We start from the raw sequence: 25,430 nt of genomic DNA, 5'->3' as shown, positions 1-25,430 counted from the left end.
AATGACAGAAAATGATGACCTTCTCTTCCCCTCTGGATCCTCCCAATGAATCAAATAGATTATCATAGGAGACTGGACCCTCTCCTCAACTGACATCTACTGGAGTCAATCTAAGCTGTCATTGCGAGCAAAGGAAAAGTTCACACTTGGTTTATAGGAGCACAAGTTGGGCTCAGCGCAGAACACCAGAAAGGTCTGTCTTTGTGAATATAAACAACATACATTATTCGGTCTGTTCATAATGCAACATGCCCTCTAGGACTGCTGACAGGAATGAATGCATACGTGACAGAGGAGCGGAATACAAATTACTACAATGCCGGGCTGCTGTGGGATGTGAAACAGTTCTGCACAAGGCACACTGCACAATACAAGGCCATTTTATGGGGAATAAAACATGATGCTCAATGCTCGGAGCTGCATTTAAATTAACAGAGGTATCACACACAAATTATCAACCAAAACCAGCAGGAAATCAGTGCTTTCTGGGTTGAAACACAGCAGATTGGGAAGTGTGTGGTCACTAGGGGCATGCAATAATCATTTCCACCATTAGGTGCCACCATAGAGTGTTGCTCTACCCCCAGTCTGAATGCAAGTGTTTCACTACAGCGCCCTGTATGGCCTGGCATAAAACTGCAGTTTAAGCAAAAAATTTGAAAGTAACAAAGTTTTGCAAAAATGGCAGACATTATTTCATTACAATGTTCTGTAATGTGAATTCAAAAAGATTTTTTTATCTATTTTAAAAGCCAGGATTTACCCAACTTTTGTTTCTTAAACCTATGTTTCGTAATGTTACGGTCCATCGAGTATCTTTATCCCAGTGTAACACTGTAACGGGAATGAGTGCTGGATAACTGAATTTTCTTCACAGGGTCTTTATTAACGTTGATTTTTCTATTATTTTGATCTCTGGCACCATAATAATGGCCGCAAGAGGTGATAGATGACAGGTTGCTATAGCAACTGCCACTTGGCATCTGTCTGATGGAGGAGGGTGACACATAAGGAACTCAACTGCAAAGCAAGATGATAATACATACAAGAATGAGATGACATGCAGGTATGAAAGGTGAATAACAGGTACCCGAGGCAGTCCAACAAAAGGACTAAAAAAAATCTTATCCACAGTTACTACACAAAATGAGACTATTATATTAACTATCATTTTTTTACTATTATGCTACTCCCTATGAAACAGATTACTACTACTATAATACTGCTCCTATGCACAAGACTCCTAAGCACATAAATATAAGTAATATAACTACTATAATACTGCTCCCATGTACAAGAATATAACTACTATAATACTTCTATAATACTGCTCCTATGTACAAGAATATAACTGCTATAATACTGCTCCTATGTACAAGAATATAACTACTATGGGGGCGGAGCTTGGCTGCCTTCCTGAATGGCTGCCTGTTGCTGAGCTCCTCCGGCTAGCTGGTGACTAACCCCATTAAAAGCACTTTTTTATCTGCGCAAATGGGCAAAACGGGGAGAGACCGCAGCAAGGACCCCTTAGAGACCACCCGGGTCCGCTCTAAGCAGCCAGACATGGAGCAATACCTGAAAAAGCAGCCCAAGGCCCGTGGAGCTGAGACCCCCAAGATGGCGCCGGCTGCCTCTCAGCATTCTGAGGGAGAAGATTATTCTGAAGCAGGAAGCGCTTCTGACATCTCGGATTACAAAGCCCGAAAACGGAGTGGAACTCTATCTAAGACAGCACTTCGGGAGGTCCTGGACGCCGCTCTGGCTCCCCTGAGACAAGACCTAGCAGAGATCAAGGTAGACCTGCGCAGCATGGGGCAGCGGGTGGCGGACTTAGAAAATTCGCATGATGCGATTATTCGCCACGAGGTTGAAATATGCGCAGTATTAAATTCGCAAAAAGACTTCCTTAATGATGCTTTGCTGCGCATCGAGGATCAAGAAAATCGCAGCCGCAGGCGAAATATTCGCATCCGGGGCCTGCCTGAATCATTCGCATCGGAAGCTCTGGAAAAAAATCGCATGCAAAATTTTTGCGAATCTTTTGGGAACGGACAGAGCTGCGAAAATCACAATTGAGAGGATACACAGAGCTTTGAGACCTAAACCTAAAGGCTCTGAGCCGCCGAGAGATGTTGTGTGTGGCCTTCTTAGTTATGTGGACACTGCGGCTCTGCTGAAAGCAAGTAGAGAAGCAGACAGCCTGGGATTTGAAGGCACACCGATCTTGTTTTTTCAAGACCTGGCTCCTACTACGCTGGCGAAACGCCGAATTCTCCGGCCACTCCTAGAAGCTCTCAAGGCCTCTGCCGTCCAGTTCAGATGGCTTTACCCATTCGGCCTGGCCGTTATGAAGAACGGGAGACAGATTACTATACGCTCCCCTCAGGATCTAAACGCTGCCTGGGTTCACCTGGGTATTTCACCGCTGGAGATACCGTCCTGGATGCCTGCCGATCAGGGAGTGCCGATACCCTCGCCTCCAAGCTCGGATCAGTGGAATACTGCCACCTCGGGTAAAGCTACCAGACCTAACCGGGAACGCCACCTCCCCGCCACTTCCGAGTTTCCTCCGCACCGCTGAGATGATATGTCGCATATGGGACACTAATCAACTCTACAGCCCAATAAAAGGGCACTGCCTTCGCTGATCACCCGGCCTGTGACCCCTGATGTCACCCAGATGGCGTCCCTTGTTACAGCACGAAAGAGACTTTCCCTTTTCGTTCTCTTTGGGACCTTGTTTATGCTACGTTTTATGGTTCACATTACTTCTCCCCCCCTCCCCCCGAGAAGCTGGGGTTTAACCAGCGTCTAACCCGGTTTACGACCCTACCCCCTGATGGCCTCCTTTTGGCCCCTAAGGGCTCCACGAGACCCCCCGCCCGGTAGATCCCGGCTGTCCGCCGTCATGCAAATGGATCGTTTCACCATCGGGCGCCCTGTGGAGCTTTCATTTTTCTGTGTTTTATGCTGGTTTTTGCATTTAATTTTCCGTTATTTTATTTGCAGAAGTTTTGTTCATTTTGTCTGTGTCTTCCCTTCTCCTACCGTGTCTTTCCCTCCTTCTTCCACGCTTGATTGGTCTACCACTGATGACATGCAACGTACCCAACCACCGCCAGGAGATGGCTGAAGTCATAGTTTCCTCTTTCAACGTGAGAGGTCTGAATGAGCCATGTAAGAGGTCGCAAATCCTATCTCTACTGCAGAAAGATAAAGTCTCCATAGCATTCTTCCAAGAGACCCACTTCCGGTCGGGTAAGATACCTAATCTTCCACCCAAAAAATTCTCACAATGGTACCACAGCACACATGGCTCGGCTAGCAGAGGTGTTAGCATCGCCATTCACAAGCAGCTACCCTTCGTAGTCTCGGCTTCTTCCTCAGACCCAGATGGTCGGTACTTGTTTGTGAAGGGCGTAATTGCTGACACTCAGATCACACTAGCTAATGTCTACGCTCCTAATAGGGGACAGGTCCAATGGCTGATTCAGACCCTCACGCTCCTATCCTCCTTCAAGGAGGGCATTGTAATTTTAGGGGGAGATTTTAATGTATCCCTTGATCCTAGCTTAGACTCCTCCTCCGGGAAGTCAGCTATTACGCACATACGTTTGAGGCGTTTGAAATTGGCCCTGAAAAAATTAGGTGTGTTTGACACATGGCGCACTCTAAACCCCTCTGGTAGGGATTATACCTTCTTTTCCCATGCCAAGTCCTCATACCATAGACTGGATCACCTCTTCTTATCCTCCAAACATGCCCAACTGCTCCTACATGCCAAAATAGGTAATATTACTTTGTCAGATCACTCCCCAATTTTTATACATTTCACCTTGACCTCTCTTCCAAAAAGGGAATGGAATTGGCGCCTCAATGACACCCTCATCTTAGATCAAGCCAACTCCCAGAAGCTAGCTTCCTCTCTGACAGAGTTCTTCCAGCGGAATAACGCAGGTCCCACACCTCCCTCGCCACCGATTGTATGGGAGACCCATAAAGCGGTGATCCGAGGTGAACTTATCGCCCTCGGCTCCCATGTTAAAAAACAACGTTCTCAAGCCATTGCCACCCTTATGTCCCAAATTGAGTCGCTCGAACTTACGCACAAACAATCACAGGCACTTAGTTGTGCCACTGAACTTAGTGATGCTAGAACTAAGCTTAAGAACTTACTAAATGTTACATCAGCCAAACTGCTCTTGCGCTCTAGATTTAAATCGTACGCTCATGGCGATAAGGGGAACAAACTTATGGCAGCGCTGGTTAAAAAACAACATTCTGATTCTTTTATCTCTGCTATCAAAGATGCTAAAGGAATTCACCTGAAGTCCACCCCTGACATTGCGATGGCCTTTAGCACCTTTTATACGGAGCTTTACAATCTTCCTCCCCCCTCGAATCAGTCGCTCAATACCCTCACGGACGCCACGGAAAAATTTCTTTCCTCCCTACATCTCCCTAATATCACCCAATCCCAGTCAACTCAACTAGTAGCCCCAATAACAGATGCTGAAGCGCGGAAAGTACTGGCCTCTATTCCTTCAGGGAAGAGCCCTGGACCTGATGGCTTCTCCATTACGTACTATAAAAATTTTCAAGAGGTCCTAGTCCCCCACTTCCGCTCCATGTGTAACCACCTACTGAACGGTGGCCACCTCCCCCCCCAATCGCTTTCGGCCCACATTACGATTATTCATAAAGAGAACAAAGATCCTCTAAATTGTGGTAGTTATCGCCCAATCTCCCTCCTTAACACGGACGTAAAGTGGTGGGCTAAGATATTGGCTCAGCGAATTCAGCGGATTCTCCCCGATATCATCCATAGGGAGCAGGTTGGGTTTGTCTCTGGCAGACAGGGGAACGAAAATACCGTTCGCCTCCTTCACCTCATGAATTGGGCACGGAGCACTTCAACTCCGCTGGCCTTGCTCAGTACAGACGCGGAAAAGGCCTTTGACAGGGTCAGTTGGCAGTACATGTCTGCGGCACTGTCAAAATTTGGCTTCCCTGCTCAGTTTATCGCGGCTATTTTCTCTTTATACTCGTCCCCCTCTGCCAGAGTCAAAGTCAACGGCACTCTTTCCCCTGCCTTTGCCATATCCAATGGCACTAGACAGGGATGCCCCCTCTCCCCGTCCCTTTTTGTCATAGTTATGGAAACGCTGCTATGCAAGATTAGACAGGACCCCGCAATTGAAGGCATCAAGATGGGCTCTTGTATGCATACCACCGCGGCATTTGCCGATGATCTATTGATTATGACCACCAACCCCACGATTTCTTTCCCACGGCTCCATTATTTGTTCGAAGAGTTCGGGTGGATATCTAACTTCAAGATTAATTATAGCAAATCCATGGCCCTGAATGTTTCATGCAAATCATATGTAGTCAAGGACCTTAAACGCGCCACCTCCTTTGCTTGGGCCCCCCGTGATATTAAGTTTCTAGGGATACGAATCTCGGCTAACCAAGATGACCTATTTAGTCTGAACTATGGCCCCCTACTCAAAGATATTAGAACACATCTACAGTCCCTTAAACTCCCCTTCATCTCCTGGATGGGAAGGAAGAACTTCCTTAAAGCCTTCATTGTACCCAAACTTCTATATTTAATTCAGACACTACCAATTTGGCTACCCCGCTCCTTTTTTATGGAAATACGCCGTGTGTTCTCTTTGTTCATGTGGGCGGGCAAGTCCTCCAGGATAGCGTACTCAATATTGACAAGAGAAAAGAGATTTGGGGGCTTTGGTATGCCCGACATCCAAACTTATTACACAGCGTCGCTCCTGAACAGGTGCTTTTCTCTCCTCTCACGCCAACCCCCGAATCTTTGCGTACAACTGGAACGTGCTCTTCTCACCTACAAAGAAGGACTTATCCTATGGGGAATCCGCACATGCACCCCGAATAACGCGTTTGCCTCTCCCATTTGGAAAGGTATGCTGGTGGAATGGGCCAAACTGTATAAATCCCGAGACATCAGATTCCCTAATATCCACCTCCCCCTACATCTACTACAGAACTATATCCACCCCGATATACTCAGACCCTCCGGAGTCTGGAGCATGCTATCTGACCTTACCTTACAAGATATAGCTTCCACGTCTGGGGACTTGGCATGGGACAAGATTCAGGTTCTGCCAAAGGTTAAAGCCCTCTCCTTCCTTTCTATTGGGGCCTTTAGCCGAGATGTTAAAGCCCTCCAGCTACCTTCCCCCGCTGATGATACACCTACTTGGCTAGAAAAGAAGCTTTGTGTTCCCGAGTTACCGAAAAAGCCCCTCTCGACACTCTACGGGGAGCTGCTCTCTTCTGCTCCTCCAGCACTGCACTTTATGTCTGCCTGGGAAAAGGAGCTCACAATCCAATTGACTGAGCCGGAGAAGGCCTTTATCTTAGCCCATTCACATGGCTTCAACCGATGCATCAAAATTCAGGAGAATTCCTACAAGTTACTGACCCGCTGGTACAAAACGCCAGAATTCCTACATAGGCTCAACCCTGACATTCCATCGCAGTGCTGGAGGTGTGGAACAGAAGTTGGCTCTTTGTCACATATATGGTGGTCTTGTAGTAAAATTCGCCCCTTTTGGTCTCAAATAGAGAACACAATTAACCGGATATGCGCCTCTAAGGTACGTCTGGATGCAAAACTAGTACTCCTCTGGTGTCCCAACGATTCCCTTACTCCTGCCAAAGCTGACCTCCCGACCATGCTTCTTACTGCAGCGCGTTTGTTGGTACCCCTCCTCTGGAAGAATGACTCACCACCCTCAATGTTAATGTGGACCGAGAAAACAGATCAACTGTTTAGATTTGAGGAATTGGCCCATTGGGAAACTCGCACACGTTCCAAGTTTCTCAAACTGTGGCGACCATGGGAGAAATACCGCAACCCCGAGTGAATTGGAAGAACTCTCTCTCCTCCTCTACCCACCCAATTCTACCCCTTCTCCCAACCCCCCACCCTCCAATCTTGTCTGTGTCTTTTCTTTCGTTGTTACTAAATTGTTTATACTCACTATGTTAGTAGATCTGACATGGTCTGTGAGAATATTGGCACCCATTATGCTGCTGCCATCTGCGAATGGCTTTATATTGATGCATGATTTTTTGTCCAGACCATATGCACTCTCAATAAAAAGAGTTTTGGTTAAGAATATAACTACTATAATACTTCTATAATACTGCTCCTATGTACAAGAATATAACTGCTATAATACTGCTCCTATGTACAAGAATATAACTCCTATAATACTGCTCCTATGTACAAGAATATAACTCCTATAATACTGCTCCTATGTACAAGAATATAACTCCTATAATACTGCTCCTATGTACAAGAATATAACTCCTATAATACTGCTCCTATGTACAAGAATAAAACTACTATATTACTGCTCCTATGTACAAGAATATAACTCCTATAATACTGCCTCCTATGTACAATAATATAACTCCTATAATACTGCTCCTATGTACAAGAATAAAACTACTATAATACTGCCTCCTATGTACAAGAATATAACTACTATAATACTGCTCCTATGTACAATAATATAACGACTATAATACTGTCTCCTATGTACAAGAATATAACTACTATAATACTGCACCTATGTACAAGAATATAACTACTATAATACTGCTCCTATATACAAGAATATAACTACTATAATACTGCCTCCTATGTACAAGAATATAAGTACTATAATGCTGCTCCTATGTACAAGAATATCACTACTATAATACTGCTCCTATGTACAAGAATATAACTGCTATAATACTGCTCCTATGTACAAGAATATAACTACTATAATACTGCTCCTATGTACAAGAATATAACTACTATAATACTGCTTCCTATGTACAAGGATATAACTACTATAATACTGTCTCCTATGTACAAGAATATAACTACTATAATACTGCTCCTATATACAAGAATATAACTACTATAATACTGCCTCCTATGTACAAGAATATAACTGCTATAATACTGCTCCTATGTATAATAATATAACTACTATAATACTGCTCCTATGTACAAGAATATAACTACTATAATAAAGCCTCCTATGTACAAGAATATAACGACTATAATACTGAAATTTCTGGAAAAAAAACAGACCTCTCCTTTTACTGTCAGATAATCCCTTTAATCCTCCAATGCAAACATAGGACAGCGCACTAGTCACTGAGACTTCTCAGTTGGTCCATAAGGTGGCGGTGCCAGCAGGACTGACATTGCGGAGCGTCTGCCTCCCGTTTGACTATACAGTCTAGGAATGCATGGGATAGTTGCTAGGTGACGCAATGCTAATAAAAACATGTGACCGGAAGTTTTCCCGCTTGCAATACAAACTCTTCATACAAATCAGGAATAGGTACCTCTTAGAATGTATGGCCACTAGTGAGGACCTGCGCAGTACCGGTTACCCAAGTGATACTGAGGCTGCCCGATGCAGTTCCGGGAGGCACACATGTACAGACCAGTAGCATAGACGCCACACGTTTCTTTTGCAGAGCTGACCAACTCAATGTAATCTCCAACAGCATGATATTAGGTCTGCATGATGTTCCCTTTCTTTTATTATAGGGTTTCTGTCACCCCAATTTTCGCTATTAAACAGGCTGACATTATAGATGTGAAAATGTCACCTGAATTTAACTCTGCATTTCTTTTATTTAAGTATGCCCCCGTTTTCGTGTAATTTTAACTTTTATTATATGCAAATGAGCCTCTAGGAGCAGAGGGGGGGGGGGGCATTGCACCTGCTCCTAGAGGCTCCGTTTGGCCACCTCATTTCCACGCCCTTCTGTCTTGATTGACAGGTCCAGGCCAGCGTTGGTTCTCCTGCCTGCCCCGTCTGCCATTTAAATCTCGCGCCTGCGCTGTCCCATTCAGTATACGGCGCAGGCGCAGTGAGAAAGCCAGCTGCCGAATCAGAAAAGTATGGGAAAGGTAGGGACAGTCATGTAGGACATATTTATGTCCTTGTTAACCAATTAAACCAATGTCCCCAATGCCGGACAACCCCTTTAAGTGCCGCGGCCATCTTCTTCTCCCCTTTCATCCTCACATTCATGGTCCCGGCTTCAGAGCTGTAGACGCCGGATCCTTCCAGGTGCAGAATATTACTAATAAACGCAGGAGTTCGGAGATCCTGAGACTTTTCCCTTTAAGCCGCTGCAGTGATTCATTGTGTAGAATCTATGATGAGAGCTGCGAACGCGGCCGCTCCTTTCAGGTCAGGTTTAGATGGCGGTGCTGAAAACCGCATTGTAAATATTTAGCACCAAACAGCCCAATCACACTCCGAGATCCTGACGGAATTTTATGACATAATTGACATATAAATTGCATCATTTTTTCCTAAAAGTTGGACAGTTTTACAAAGCGCGGCGATGTGCTCCGGGCAACAAAGTTAAATGAAGCTGAATAATGTTCCTCTTCTCCAGCCCGAATGTTTTATATTGTGCCTTCCTTAAATGTCAAGGAGCAATAAATATCCGTCAAATTCGCAGGTCGGCGCAATAATGTAAATGTGCGCAGGTGGTGTATGGTCTCATCATAACACATCTATTACACCGGTATAAGGCTTGTGTCCATAATGTATGCGGATAGCTGGAGGATAGCAACGCCTGCTCCAAAAACACTGCAACTTCTGTTAACCCTCTGGGGCACCCCCAGATACCCGATTTTGCTCTTCTCTCACAGGTGGTCTCATTAGGAGCACCCCTATCCATAGGCCCCTGTATTAGCCAGAATGTACACAGATTATACCACATTTCTCAACTACCAGATGGGATAATTCCATTGAAGGGGTATTCCGACCTTAGACATTGATGACATATCCACAGGATAGATGCCGGTCCTTCCTCTGTGATTGACACCTATGTAGAGAACATGATTTCCTGACTCCTAATCAGTCTGGAAAGATGGACGCTTCATCCAGTTGGGGAATCAATGGAACAGCTGAGCAGCCCCACCAGGCAGGACAAGGGCTGAGGGATCGTCATCTAACAGATATTTTCTGCGCGCCATAAATATTTCAGGTGCAAAAATCTTTTATCTTGCAGTGTTTGCCCAGCACGGACTATCCCTAAGAGTACAGTCCCACGACCGTATTTCTGGGTCCGCATCCATTCCACACTTTTGCGGAACAGGCACAGACCCATTCATTTCAATGGGGCTGAAAAAGATGCGGACAGCACACAGTACATAGTTCCGTTCCGTGGCCCCCACAAAAAAAGATAGAGTATGTCCTATCTGCCAGGTAAATGCCCAGCAATGCTGCAGTATAAGGCCTCATGCACACGGCCGTTGTTTTGGTCTGCATCCGAGCTGCAGTTTTGGCGGCTCGGATGCGGACCCATTCACTTCAATGGGGCCGCAAAAGATGCGTCTGCTGTCCGCATCCATTGCTCCGTTCCGTAGCGGACAAGAATAGGCAGTTATAGTAAAGACTGTCTGTGCCGTTCCGCAAATTGCAGGAAAGCACACGGACGCCATCCATGTTTTACGGATCCGCGGTTTGCGGACCACAAAACACACAACCGTCGTGTGCATGAGGCCTAAGTGAAGCACCACCAGCGGTGAATGAAGGCAACGTCTGCGTATGTGAACGATGCCAGAGACGAGTCTCATCTGTTACCGCCATATGCAGTCGGGGTAGGTACCCGATCTCATTGAAGAGACCCAGGGGGGACATGGAGACTTCTTTTACAGGCAATGCTCCATAGGAAAAAAGAAAGTATACAAATTACCTCACGACAGAAAATAAGTCATGTAAATGGGGAACATGTAATACTACACAGGGATAAGCAGCTAGCATGCACTCCAGGCGCCTCTTATCCAATGGGCAGAAAGAGTGCGTGATGTTACTGGAGGAGCACGTCTCCAGCCGCTCTCGATATAATCGCGTCGTTCTATAACCTTGTTGTGTAAGCAGCTTGGTGTCATTTTAATCTGATTAACTACTTTATTTAATCAATTCCGTCTCTGAACGCCAGTGTCCGATATTCAACCGCCAAACAATCTGCAGTTCATTATTCCATATACAGGGGGATGGGAGCTTGTGACCTCAGTAATTAACCAGTAGAGGGCGACGCTAGAACTTTGCCGCATTGACGTTCATGGGGTTATTCGCTTTTAATGCTTTACATTTCTATAAAGGTCTATTCACTGACAGCCAGCAGGAGGACTCTTTATTTTCCCTTTAATCTTCCTTGACTCTATAGCCGGCAGAAGGAGTGAAGCTGAATTATTGCATAATGAAAAGTTCTGCAACGTTCTAGACCAGGGATCAGCAACCTTCCACACTCCAGCTGTTGCGAAACGACAATTCCCAGCATGCTTAATCCATTTCTATGTGAGATCTTAGAAGAGCAGAGCAATTATGCATGCTGGGAGTTGTAGTTTCAGGGAGTTTCCGGAGGTTGCCTACCACTGTTCTAACAGAATGTTTCAATTCTTGTCCAGTTTCAAGGTCTCCGCTTGCTGTCAGAAAATTGGAAGTGTCCAGTTGCCATCAAGGGGCCATTAACCTGTTCACACAGCAGAAGGTTTGTTACAGTTGCATCCAGTGAGGACCAATCTTTTTCCCGCACGCAGCAATTGGCAACGTCTCTTTGGCGGATGCAGTTATCAAGGAAACAAACTCTAGATCACAGTTATTATGTGGAGTAGGAGGAAATGGCGCTGATTTTGGGGCAAATCTTTTCCTTACTGGTAGAAAAAAATTATTACGAGGCACATGCAAATTGGGGGCTAACAACTTGAACTACCCCCTTTACTGGTATCAAGGCTCCGGCCTTAAAGGGGTTATCCCATCTTTTCAAGTTTGCCTAATTGTGTAGTTTTTGGCACCAGTATCAACTTACCAAATAGAAGTTATTAGATATTCGTCCTCCCTTCTTATATATTTGACCTTCTTTTGTAGCCTTGTTTACTGCCAGTTGTTATAGGTTACGGCCACCCCAGCGACACCGGAGCATTGGCCGCGCTTGCGCGCTATCCTCTTTTCTTTCTACGCAGCCCGACCTGACTCTCGGGCTTGCACATTTTCGCGCCTGCGCGATGGATTCCTTTCGTTCGTCCTGTGTCTTTTTTGCAGAGAACTCTCTGCGCCTGCGCGCTTGTTAGTTCTCCTGCGCTTGTAAGGTCTAGGTTATGGATGGCAGAAGTAGGATTGTAGCTGCGGCGGCTGAGCGAATGATTTCCAGCTCACACGGGAGCGAGCACGCCAAGCAAGGAGGCGGAGTCAGTAGATCAGCAGACCGCTGTCAGTCAATAGAAATGTAAACGCCCCCTGACTGAGCAGTTTTTCAAACATGAGAGAGCAGCCACGGCATGGAAATGAGAAGGTGGGATAACCCCTTTAAGCCTCATTCACACAGTCAGTGTTTGGTCAGTGATTTTGAGCGGCTTTAAACACAGAACAGGAGCCGATCTCTCCCTTATACCTTATGTCTTTGTAGCCCCACCGGGGGCTGATTAAGTGCATGACAGGCCCGGCGCTGTCTACCCAACTCGGGCCCTTCCCTCCATTTTAGTAAAAAAAATAAAAAATCTGTAGGAAGAGGCTGCGGAAGCCTGAGGTGCTTAGTGAGCCCCACAGTCTCTTCCTCGACCACATGACATCACATTCATCGTTCGCGTGGTCTCGGTGCAGCCCTGTCCCATCCGAGTGATTGGGTCTGAGCTGCAGTACCGAGCGCAGTGCTATCAAATGGACAGCGCTGAGCAAAGAGGCTGCGGCGCTCACTGGAACATCGTGGTCTCCTCAAACAGCGGATTGGTGGGGGTGCCAGGAATCATACCCCCACCATCTCATAACTGAGTACAGATGTCATAGATGTTACCTGCAGTCCTATGTAACACCCCACATAACACAGTAAATGATTGTGTTATGTGGGGTGCTACATAGGACTGCAGGGAACATCTACTACCTTATCTGTACACAGAAAGTCATCACTGTTATCTGGGCTGTCACAAATTTGCCAAATTTAAAATACATATAAAATATAATAAAAAAGACTTGGAGGAGAATACAGCACCTCATGCCTCTCACATCCAGTGACATCTCCTGTCATGTAGACCTTCTCTTTCCTCTTCTCCTGCGTCTGACCCAGACCGCCATGACAATTTCTTTCAGCCGCATCTCATCTCTACAGAGTTTGTTACACAGACACGTTAGATTTCTCAATTTTTCTATCAATCTCCTCATCCTGGTGTCCCCACAGTGTCATCCTGCTGCCACCCCCAATACTGTGCCCGCTGTGCTCCCCAATGTCCCAGGTACTATACCGCTAAAAAAATAGTGACCCCAGTATACATAGTTGGGGTAATTTATCAAACTGGTGCAAAGTAGAACTGGCTTAGTTGCCCATTGCAGCCAATCAGATTCCACCTTTAATTTTCCAAAGGAACTGTCCAAAATGAAAGGTGGAATCTGATTGGCTGCTATGGGCAACTAAGCCAGTTCTATTTTACACCAGTTTGATAAACTATCCTAAAGCTCCCTATAGTGTCTACAGCAATTATAACGCCCCCTAGAGTGCCCCCAGTAATAACAACACCCTATGTTGTGCTCCAGGTAATAATGCCTGAATAGTGTCCCAAAAAATAATGTCCCCTAATATATCCTCTAATAGAAATGCCCCTACAGTGCCTCCCCAATAGAAATGTCCCCCACATAGTAAGTTCCCCCACACGGCCCCCATGTAGTAGTTAGCCCCGACACGCCCCCCCCCCCCCCCATGAAGTAGTTTGCCCCCGCACAGTAATTTGCCCTCATTAAGTAATTTGCCCCCACACTGCCCACATTAAGTAATTTGCCCCCACACTGCCCACATTAAGTAATTTGCCCCCACACTGCCCACATTAAGTAATTTGCCCCCATACTGCACCCCCATTAAGTGATTTGCCCCATGTAATCATTTGCCCCCACTGTCCCTGCAGTAATATGACCTCCTCTGCCCCCCAAAGTTGGCACACACACAAAAAAATAAATAAAAATAAAATAAAAGACTAATACTTACCTGTGTTCGTGATGGTAAGGCAGGCGCGCGTACATCAAAGCCCTGCGCCCCGGCACGCGCGTGATAACGTCATCACACACGTCTGCGCCGGGTTTTTACTGCCACATAGGCAGGCCATATGGCGGTGTATGTGCTCCCGTGCCCCGACGCAAAATGTGGGCGTTCGGGTTGGCGTTGGGCCCCCCATCGATACCGGGCCCGGGGTTGCCAACCCAAATGCCCCTATGATATTCCGCCATTGAGCCCCACTCCTGGTTTTGGCTCACAATCACGGATGTAAATCACTGACCAAAACACTGATGTGTGAATGAGGCTTTAGGAAGTGTGGACCATCGAATATTAGAAAGTTGCAGAACTTTCGTACAATGCTCTAAACCTTGTCTCTGTCAGATAGATATCCGACCACACACTGATCACAATCGATCCTGCTGCTGGCGCCCCAAATGTTCTGCTGCAACCTGTGACAAAGCAGGTGTTTGCTTTGCCTGCAGCGCCACCACAGGAGAAATTAAGTATTACAGTGCCCATTGAAATCAGTGGGCCAGTGCACAACTTTATGAACGTGTCCAGTCCTTTAGAGAGAGCGATGCTTGCTTTGCTGCTCTCCGCTTCGTCTATTTTAATGTAGTTATGAATTCAGAAGTCCGGATAGGATATTTAAGAAAGGATTTTCTGCCCCTACAACGTAACGAATCCAATAAGAATAACCTCTAAACAGGCTGTCTCATGATGGCAACCCTTGTCCATATACCCTATAAAGTAAAAGGGGTGACAAAGTGGGGGTTCCCTGCTCGGGACTCTGAGCCGGACTGGAGGGCTGACCTATACGAGCAGACTCGAGCTGTCTTCGTATTACATTGATGGCCGCTGTGTGGTAATCCAAATGCATGGGTGCCATGGCTTCCGCTGCTCGAACCAGCTGGGTGATGGGAGCAGGACTGATCATCCTGGTGGTGCCATATTGAAAGGCAGGGGCGTACATAGAAATCACTGGGCCCCATAGCAAGAATCTAAATTGGGCCCCCCTATTATACCTCGTACCTCACATATCAGTACACTGCTGTATATACTATATATCTGTACACACTGCATATATTGTACCTCACATCAACACACTGCTGTATATACTATATATCTGTACACACTATCTATTATACCTCGTACCTCATATCAGTACACTGCTGTATATACTATATATCTGTACACACTGCATCTATTATACCTCGCACCTCACATATCAGTACACTGCTGTATATACTATATATCTGTACACACTGCATCCATTATACCTCGTACCTCACATATCAGTACACTGCTGTATATACTATATATCTGTACTAACTGCATCTATTATACCTTGTACCTCACATATCAGTACACTTCTGTATATACTATATATCTGTACACACTGCATCTATTACACCTCGTACCTCACATATCAGTACACTGCTGTATATACTATATATCTGTACACACTGCATCTATTACACCTCGTACCTCACATATCAGTACACTGCTGTATATACTATATATAAGACTCCAGGCCTGCGTCATATTAGTCAGCCGCGGGTGGGACTCACAGCTTCCTCCCTCCTCCCATTGTATGTGTGGTTTTTACACTGGAGGCAACTGGGAGCTGTTTGCTGCAAGTCGGACCTTTCGCTCCCATAATTCGCCCACTGGCCCCTGGTACTGCCCATACGGCACAGGTAGGTTAGCCTTAGGTCCCGTGCCACTTGATACCTTGACAAGGTGCGCGGGCTCCGGTATGTCCTTAATATAAGGATATATTGGCTAAAGTCTCATTTTAACATCAATGTGAGGGTTTAGCCAGATTTGGTTGATTGCATCCACCAGAGTAGTGCACCTATTCTTCTAAATGTTTTTTTCATATAGTAAATTACATCCACAGATTTTGCTATCTGGTGAAGGATGTCCTTGTGGTCCGCTGGGGATCGCCATTAGCATCGGACCACATGTGCAGGATTTGCTCCCCCAGGTATAGATGCACAACTGCATATGGGGTTGAGCATTCCCTGCCTCTTAAGGCCACGTTATTTTGTCATACAGAAAGCATTATACAATCTGTAGTCGTCATCGACCCGGCCGCTCGTGCAACTGAACATAAAGTGATAATTACCGCATTAGAGGATTTCACTGAACCAGAAGATAATACATGGAATAAATATAGGTGCGTGCTAAGCGGCAGGGCACAAAGGGCCACTGAATATAACAGGTGTATACAGCTACCAACTGATCTACACATATAACCGGTGTATACAGCTACCGACTGATATATACATATAACCTGTGTATACAGCTACCAACTAGTATATAGTGTGGCAATGTGTACGGTGAAATCCTGGAAGGGGTGTATGTCTCACCTAGGTGAGATAAGTAAAGTCCAGGAAGATGGCGCTGGCTTCAGCAAACCTAGTTGCTGAAGCCTTTTCCTTTAGGGTCCATTCACACGTCCGTTGTTTGTTTCCTGATCTGTTCTGTTTTTTGCTGAACAGATCTGGACCCATTCATTTTCAATGGGTCCTGAAAAAAAAACGGACAGCACAATGTCAGATTTTTTTTCAGGACCCATTGAAAATGAATGGGTCCAGATCTGGTCCAGATCTGTTTAGCAAAAAACGGAACAGATCAGGAAAGAAACAACGGACGTGTGAATGGACCCTTATTCTGCGCTGGATTTTATTGGATTGGGATGGTAGGTTTGGCAGTGGGACCTCCCAAACCAGCCCCTCATTCCAGGGCATGTTTTCTTTTCACCTGAGGTAATCGCAGGTGAGGCCTGCTGTAATCAGGCCGACAAAGCACCTCCCAGTGTATCAGTATGGGTGGGAGAGCGAGAATGTTTTGGGAAGCAGAGGCTGTGTGTGTGTGGTCTGTCAGGAGGACTGAGGGGCCACAAGGCTTTGAATGGCCTAGAGTTTGGGGGACCACGCGACGCCTGCTTTGAGAGGGTTGCACGGCCAGAGTCAGGCGGACTTCTGGGCCAAAGTTCCCCAAAAGGTACTTGTATAGTTACAGCCGGGAGGCTGCTGGATTGATGTTGGCTGAGGAAAGCCACATGCGATGTCCATGTGTGAACTGTGCTCTACTAGTAAGGGAGGGACGTTTTTTGTTTAGGTAGTGCCTAGAGGGGCAGGAGTTTATTTGTATTCTAAGTATTGGTGGTGCGGGAACCTCACCCCACCCAGTGATGTATAACTGGACTATCCTGTATGAGAAGAGTGCCAAAATAAATGCACAGTTTGGACATGAAAATCCATTGTCTGGTGAGATATCTGTGAGTGTGACCCCCCTGAAAAGAGACGATCCCTTACAATTGATACAACTGGTGTACGTATATGTACTTACACTCACCTAAAGAATTATTAGGAACACCATACTAATACGGTGTTGGACCCCCTTTTGCCTTCAGAACTGCCTTAGTTCTACGTGGCATTGATGCCACAAGGTGCTGATAGCATTCTTTAGAAATGTTGGCCCATATTGATAGGATGGCATCTTGCAGTTGATGGAGATTTGAGGGATGCACATCCAGGGCACGAAGCTCCCGTTCCACCACATCCCAAAGATGCTCTATTGGGTTGAGATCTGGTGACTGTGGGGCCATTTTAGTACCGTGAACTCATTGTCATGTTCAAGAAACCAATTTGAAATGATTCGAGCTTTGTGACATGGTGCATTATCCTGCTGGAAGTAGCCATCAGAGGATGGGTACATGGTGGTCATGAAGGGATGGACATGGTCATAAACAATGCTCAGGTAGCCCGTGGCATTTAAACGATGGCCAATTGGCACTAAGGGGCCTAAAGTGTGCCCAGAAAACATCCCCCACACCATTACACCACCACCACCAGCCTGCACTGTGGTAACAAGGCATGATGGACACATGTTCTCATTCTGTTTACACCAAATTCGGACTCTACCATTTGAATGTCTCAACAGAAATCGAGACTCATCAGACCAGGCAACATTTTTCCAGTCTTCAACAGTCCAATTTTGGTGAGCCCGTGCAAATTGTAGTCTCTTTTTCCTATTTGTAGTGGAGATGAGTGGTACCCGGTAGGGTCTTCTGCTGTTGTAGCCCACCTTTCTTTCCCATTCTGACATTCAGTTTGGAGTTCAGGAGATTGTCTTGACCAGGACCACAACCCTACATGCATCGAAGCAACTGCCATGTGATTGGTTGACTAGATAATCGCATTAATGAGAAATAGAACAGGTGTTCCTAATAATTCTTTAGGTGAGTGTATATCTACAGACATATAAATACATGATGCAACTGACAACTCAACTATAAATAAGACGGTTAGAAGACGATACAGTCCAGGCTTACAGCAGTGTAAGGGTTAAAGAGATTTTCGGATCTGGACCACTTTATTTAATCTAGGGAGGTGCCTTCTAGGAAATGGGGAAGGGTTTTGTGACGTTGGGACCCTTAGCAATCAGCTATGGTTATGCCACAATGTAAGTGCTCACTGGCGCCAGTGCTGGTAACATTAGGTATTACACGTTATTAACTGAAATGAACGGGCACCAGTGATGCCTTAGAGAGCCGAGCTTGGCTAATAGAGGGAGCTATGAATAGGGAACCACTAACCCCTCAGCGTGCCCTCACAGATTGCAACAGGGTCTGCCAAGGTCCAGAGATTCACTCTGCAGAATTAACGCGCATGTTCACCACTTAATTCCTCTTTGGGCAGCTGTAGCTATGAATCAGGTGTGTGTAACCTGCAGATTTGGGGTCTTACCTTCTCTCAGCTGGTGTCTGTGAATGCACATTTTGCCTGGCCAGGATTGCTGAGTGGACGGGGCTTTTCTGGGTGCAATGTAAGAGCCTTGCTCTCTGCTAATCATGTAGCTCCCTCATCCTCTTTCACTTCATGCTGAAACCTTGAATGAATTTTTGCCGCTGCACCCTATCCTCTTGCTCCTCTATTTCTAAAATTTACCCTTTTACACCAGAGGGATCATATTCAATTATGGAGAGATTTAGAGTGAATTCACATGGGCCAGATTTGTTGCAGAAATCCATGCACCTGTGGCAGAAACAACCCCATTCACGTGTATGGAACTGGTTTTCTGTTGCAGAAATCAGAAATTTCATCCCATATACCCAAGCATCCTTTGAATGGGAGGCAAAATTCAATGCCAAACTTAGCGTGGATGGGTCCAGGACATACGTAATTGGCATCATCCAGCCATGCCAGCTCTACCACAGGTCTCAGCTCAAAAAATGCCATATGTAAATATTTCCACAATATTATAAGATGTTTTATATATAGTGCTCATCTCATCCAATAATGTTGTGTAGAGCAGTGGACCCCAACCACCGGGCTGCCGATTAGTACTGGGTCCGCAGGGAGCGCTGGAGTTGAACAGCAGGGACAGGAAGTATTGGTGCTAAGGTGCAGGATGGGCGTGATGACATCATCGCAACCTCCTGTGCTGGATCACAGTCGGTGTGACAACGTCATCACGCCAACAGAGACCCTGCGCAGGAGGTAACAATGAGGTTCGTAACTGTCTGTAGCATAACGCAGGGAGCTGGGGCAGCAAGCTGTAGGAGGCTTAATTTTTATTTTTTGTGAACACTACTGGGGGCACTGGGGCACTAAGGAGGATGGGCTAGTGCATTATTTACTGGGAGACACTATATGTAAATAGGCAGTACTGGGGGAAGGGGCCATATTTGAAGAGGCCACAATTGGGGGCATTATATAGTATGAGAAGAGGCCACTACTGAGGGGCATTATATGTACATGGGGCACTATTGGGGATGATTATTAATTAGGGGCATAAAAGGAGGCATTCATAATAAATAGGTTCAATTATGCAGAAACAAGTTGTGGTCAAGAAATGTCAGCAGACGTCCTGAGAAAAAAAGGAAAGAGATGACTCCAGCCAGTGGAGACATCACCAGTAGAACGGGGGCCTAAACGGGATTATTAGGACTGTGGTTTGTTATCTGCGTGATTTTCCCCACCTTCTGCAAACCACCTCCACCACCGGTCCGCTGTGAAATTATTTTGTGTGAAACTGGTCCCTGGTGCAAAAAAGGTTGGGGACGACTGGGGTAGAGGATGTCACCAAACCTAACCATTAGGACTGGGCTATATTCATACTACATATGACGATGACCCTACATATTGGATGATGGTCGGCTGAGCAGATTTTTTTTAAATTGGAGAACAGAAAGAAGAGTCATCTGGAGGAACAAAAGATTAGGCGCGGTTAAAATTCATCATTTCTGATCCCTCTAAATTAGATAAAAATGTAGCAAATATAACCTTGAAACTTACCTAAAGCCATTAAACTTTTGCTGCATCTGTAGTAGGCTGGTCACAACGTGAGGGATTAGCCAAGTGATATCTAATATAGAGCCAGATTTAGGGCTAAAAAACTATTAGAGATATTACTACCTGATAATAAGACAGCAGCCCCCTTACACCCATACCACTCCCATAAAAGTGACGAGAGAGGGGAACCATCTCTCCATTCTTTGCGTAGATCCGATGAGACTGGCTACAGGGTTGCGGGACCACTATTCTCAAGATAGGTGTAGGTTCTGGAGGTGGGACCCTCATGTACCAGACATTTTGGGCATCTCTCAGAAATGGGATACAGAAGCCTCAGGCCTGGAACGTGGCAGTACGAACCAGTGAGGCTTGAGTCCCTAATAGTTAAATCCATATAATTAAGACAAGCAGGAAATAAAACTGCAGCTTTAATGATGGCGGTGATTCTCAATGTGCGCGGTGCGGTTAGGAGCTACATCTGTTGCCTCCAATTCACTTGACATGACACTTTGGAGAATCGGGGGCCGCTGTCTATTATTTATACTTGAAGCACAGATTATTGTTGTTGAGATCCTGCGCTTATCACATTTACTAAATGAGCCTGGGGATTTTTTGCAGAGAACGCATGAAAATAATGCAGATTTCTATTTCTTCAGATGTAAAAAGGTCGACATTTAATGCTTAAAGAAAACAGAGCAAACTACTTAAGCACTTGGGGAGTACGCAAGAGATTGGAATAAATTCAAACGGTCATACAAATAAAACACGCGGCTTTATATCCGACTGGAGATTTGCTGGTTTGATAGAAGTACACAGCATTACTTCTGTACTTCACACACTAACAGAGAAAGAGACTTCAAAGAAACACTACAATGTTCTCAGGAAGAATCAGCTGAACCAAAGACTCCAACCCGGACTACAACTCCTACTAGGCAACCAAGGACATACTGTACACACTGATTAAAGCTACAAGTAACTCGGCGGAAAGTCCAGCTCTGAAGCCTATATTACAGGATATTTGTAGAAAAATGCTCTATAAAACATTGAGTCACTGTATACAGACATTACATTACTTATCCTGTACTGATCCTGAGTTACATCCTGTATTATACTCCAGAGCTGCACTCACTATTCTGCTGGTGCAGTCACTGTGCACATACATTACTTATCCTGTACTGATCCTGAGTTACATCCTCTATTATACTCCAGAGCTGCACTCACTATTCTGCTGGTGCAGTCACTGTGCACATACATTACTTATCCTGTACTGATCCTGAGTTACATCCTGTATTATACTCCAGAGCTGCGCTCATTATTCTGCTGGTGCAGTCACTGTGTACATACATTACTTATCCTGTACTGATCCCAAGTTACATCCTGTATTATACTCCAGAGCTGCACTCACTATTCTGCTGGTGCAGTCACTGTGTACATACATTACTTATCCTGCACTGATCCTGAGTTACATCCTGTATTATACTCCAGAGCTGCACTCACTATTCTGCTGGTGGAGTCACTGTGTACATACATTACTTATCCTGTACTGATCCTGAGTTACATCCTGTATTATACTCCAGAGCTGCACTCACTATTCTGCTGGTGCAGTCACTGTGTACATGCATTACTTATCCTGTACTGATCCTGAGTTACATCCTGTATTATACTCCAGAGCTGCACTCACTATTCTGCTGGTGCAGTCACTGTGCACATACATTACTTATCCTGTACTGATCCTGAGTTACATCCTGTATTATACTCCAGAGCTGCACTCACTATTCTGCTGGTGCAGTCACTGTGCACATACATTACTTATCCTGTACTGATCCTGAGTTACATCCTGTATTATACTCCAGAGCTGCACTCACTATTCTGCTGGTGGAGTCACTGTGTATATGCATTACTTATCCTGTACTGATCCTGAGTTACATCCTGTATTATACTCCAGAGCTGCACTCACTATTCTGCTGGTGGAGTCACTGTGTATATGCATTACTTATCCTGTACTGATCCTGAGTTACATCCTGTATTATACTGCAGAGCTGCACTCACTATTCTGCTGGTGCAGTCACTGTGTACATACATTACTTATCCTGTACTGATCCTGAGTTTTACAGCAAGACACGGAGGCGAGTATTGCTATCTCCTTCTTTACTTCCACCAATAGCAGCAAAGGAAAAATTAACATAATCAAAACAACAAAGGCCCCTCCCCTAACAGATCCTATAATAAGCAGTGTCCTCTTCATAACTTCCTCTTTCTTTGCTGCTCCACCAAAGATAAGTTGTCTATATTTATTCGATTATGTGTCTTTAGATTGAAAGCAATTTATGTCTTTGCATGGTATTATAATGCTGGCCGAGTATACACATATATACTGTCTTGATCTGTGACAGGTTTCCCCCCTTTTTTCCCTTCATTGTGGGATTTTTTGCGCAGTTTTGCTGTATCCTCTGTACACCCATTGCGGTCTTCTGCTGGGGTTCGTTTCCCCCCTCCCTCTCTTTCCCCTTGGCCTTGGCATCGACGCTGTTATCCCCAGTCCTTTCACTTGTGGGGTTTTGTTTTGACCCCCCTCCTCTCCCCCTACCTTGCGCCGCTCCGATTCCTCCCTGCTGGCCTCCGACGGCATAGGCTTTCAGCGGCGCTTCCTTTGGCTTCCCGCGGCTCCGAGATCTCGCGAGATCTCAGCGGCCATCTTGGGAGCTCCCGCCCGTCCTCTCGCGGGATTTCGGAGCATTCATCAGTCGCCTCACTGCTCCTCTCGGCTCCGGATCGGCTCCTACCTCACTGCGGCGCTTGGGGTGATTAACCCCTGCTTAGGTCAGTTTGTTCTGCTACAGAGTAGTTACTATAGACTAGGTACAGGAGGGGATCCCTTTGATTATTTCTGCTAATCATCCCTGCAGGATACAATCGAGATCATGTCCTCAGACCGCTCCCCCTCAGGGCCTAATCCCCCCCCACCATCGGGGGACCCCGGTTTGCCAGCCATGAGCACACAGGCCCTGGAGCTACAACGCTCAGTGTCTAGTGCCATTATAGAGGCCATGGGCTCCATGTCCTCAATGATTTCTCAGACCATATCTCAGGCCTTATCTGCCCATGCTCCGGGCCCCTCTAATTTAATGCCTGCACCCACTTACCCGCAGCCTGCCATTGAACCTCCTGCCCAGGAGAATTTGATTGGTGTGATCCAAGCCACCCAGGATAGCGCGCTTAGATCGCGCAAAAGAGCCTTACCGCGCCAGGCAGAAAGGGCGCGAACGTGGAAAAGTGCTAGAGCACAAACTTATGATATAGATTCTGAGAACGAATCTGACATGGAGGCTTATGCGGAGGCAGATGACCACTCTGATGGAGAGTTGGAGATGGAACAGGAGTTTCCAGGTACATCAGGCCCTAGGCCTTCCACATCTGGGTCCGTGGGCGCATCCACCTCTGCCCCTAACACGGCTTCTAGCCTGGTGGATCCCTCTGGCAACCCACTGTTTGACCCTGATGCCCTCCACCACCCTAGGTCGGCGGAGTGGATGCCCGTAGCTCATGTAAGCGACTACCTGGAGCATTGGGTGCGTCGTCCTCTCAGCAAAGAGGCGCGCAGTAAGCTCCGTGCGGAATGCCCCAGACCATTAATCCCAAACAAGGTCTGCGAAACGCCAGCTGTGGATCAAAAGATGACGCAGTTTTTGGCCAAAACCGGCTGGAATCCCCGTAAAGGGCTAGATTCCGCTATAAAGAGCTGTCAGGACAAGCTCCTCGACATTTTTGGCCCCCTAGCCAAAATTTTTGAGATGGCCGAATCGGCCAAGGTGGACGGCTCTCCGGTTGATCCGGAGGAGCTTGCTGGCTGGATTCAAAGAGCCATTTGCATTGCGGGCAGCACTAACTCCTCCCTGTCTATTGAAAGGCGTAAAGCCATCCTGTTTAAGATCGACCCAAAATTGGCCAACTTGGCACTCACTGAGACAGGGAAGGAGGCTCAGGGTCAACTGTTCGGGGATTCCTTCATTAAGGACCTCAGCAGGTACGTTGGAGCATTTACCGCATTGGACAAGGCCCAGTCCTCCATGAAAAGGGTATTTCAGGGACGGGTCTCCACTAGGGCCGGCAGTGGTAGGGGCCGTCTGTCCGGCCGCTCCAGTTATCAAGCCCGCAGCTCGGGCAGAGGCTCCTTCAACCAGAGGCCTCCTTTCCAGGACCAAAGGAATCCCCCCTCGTTCTTCCCGGCCAGAGGCGGCCAATGGCGTTCCAGGTCGGTTAGAGGGAATCCGAGCTACAGAAAATCTTTCGGTAAGTCTTTCCCCAGTGGGGACTTCTTCCACCCCTCGCGTAGGGGGCAGACTCCGTCTATGTTCCCACGTTTGGTCCAACATCACATCAGACCCATGGGTGCTGAACACTGTGCAGGGGTTCCACATAGAACTTACGGGTTCCCCAGATTTCGTCCTTTCTCCCCCGCCCCTGGCGCTACCGGACAGGGAGCTAGTGGACGTAGAACTTTTTTCCCTCTTGCACAAGGGTGCGATAGAAAGGGCCCCTCCTACCCGAAGGGGCGTTCTCAGCCACATTTTTCTAGTTCAGAAAAAAGGGGGACAATTTCGTCCAGTCATAAATCTCCGGGCACTGAACTCTGTGGTGCGCTACCGCCACTTCAAGATGGAGGGGATTCACCTCCTTCGGGACTTGCTGATTCCAGGGGACTGGATGGTGAAGCTGGATCTCAAAGATGCCTATCTGACGGTTCCGGTTGCCTCCTCCTCCAGGGACCTTCTTCGCTTCCTGTGGAAGGGCGAAGTGTGGCGCTTCACTTGCCTACCGTTCGGCCTTTCCTCGGCGCCTTGGTGCTTCACCAAGTTACTGCGCCCAGTCATGGCCTGGCTGCGGAGTCGGGGGGTGCGTCTTGTCATATACCTGGACGACATCCTCATTATGCACCAATGTCAGCAGTCTCTGCTACAACACCTCCAGTGGACCTCGGATCTGCTGACGAGTCTGGGTTTTCTACTCAATCTCGAGAAGTCCTGTCTCACACCGTCTCGGCGTATGGAGTTTCTGGGC

At 46.5% G+C, this 25,430-nt stretch overlaps 1 protein-coding gene across 3 annotated transcripts in view; it reads right to left on the bottom strand.

Moving 5' to 3' along the window:
• NELL1 (neural EGFL like 1) overlaps positions 1 to 25,430 on the bottom strand; it is an 843,611-nt gene that overhangs the window by 631,035 nt on the left and 187,146 nt on the right. The gene's annotated exons all lie outside the window — the stretch shown is intronic.

Source organism: Bufo gargarizans, chromosome 10 (assembly GCF_014858855.1).
Source record: "Bufo gargarizans isolate SCDJY-AF-19 chromosome 10, ASM1485885v1, whole genome shotgun sequence".
NCBI lineage: Eukaryota > Metazoa > Chordata > Amphibia > Anura > Bufonidae > Bufo > Bufo gargarizans.
Note: the sequence above shows the minus strand (reverse complement) of the source record. Positions and strands in the feature narration are given on the sequence as shown.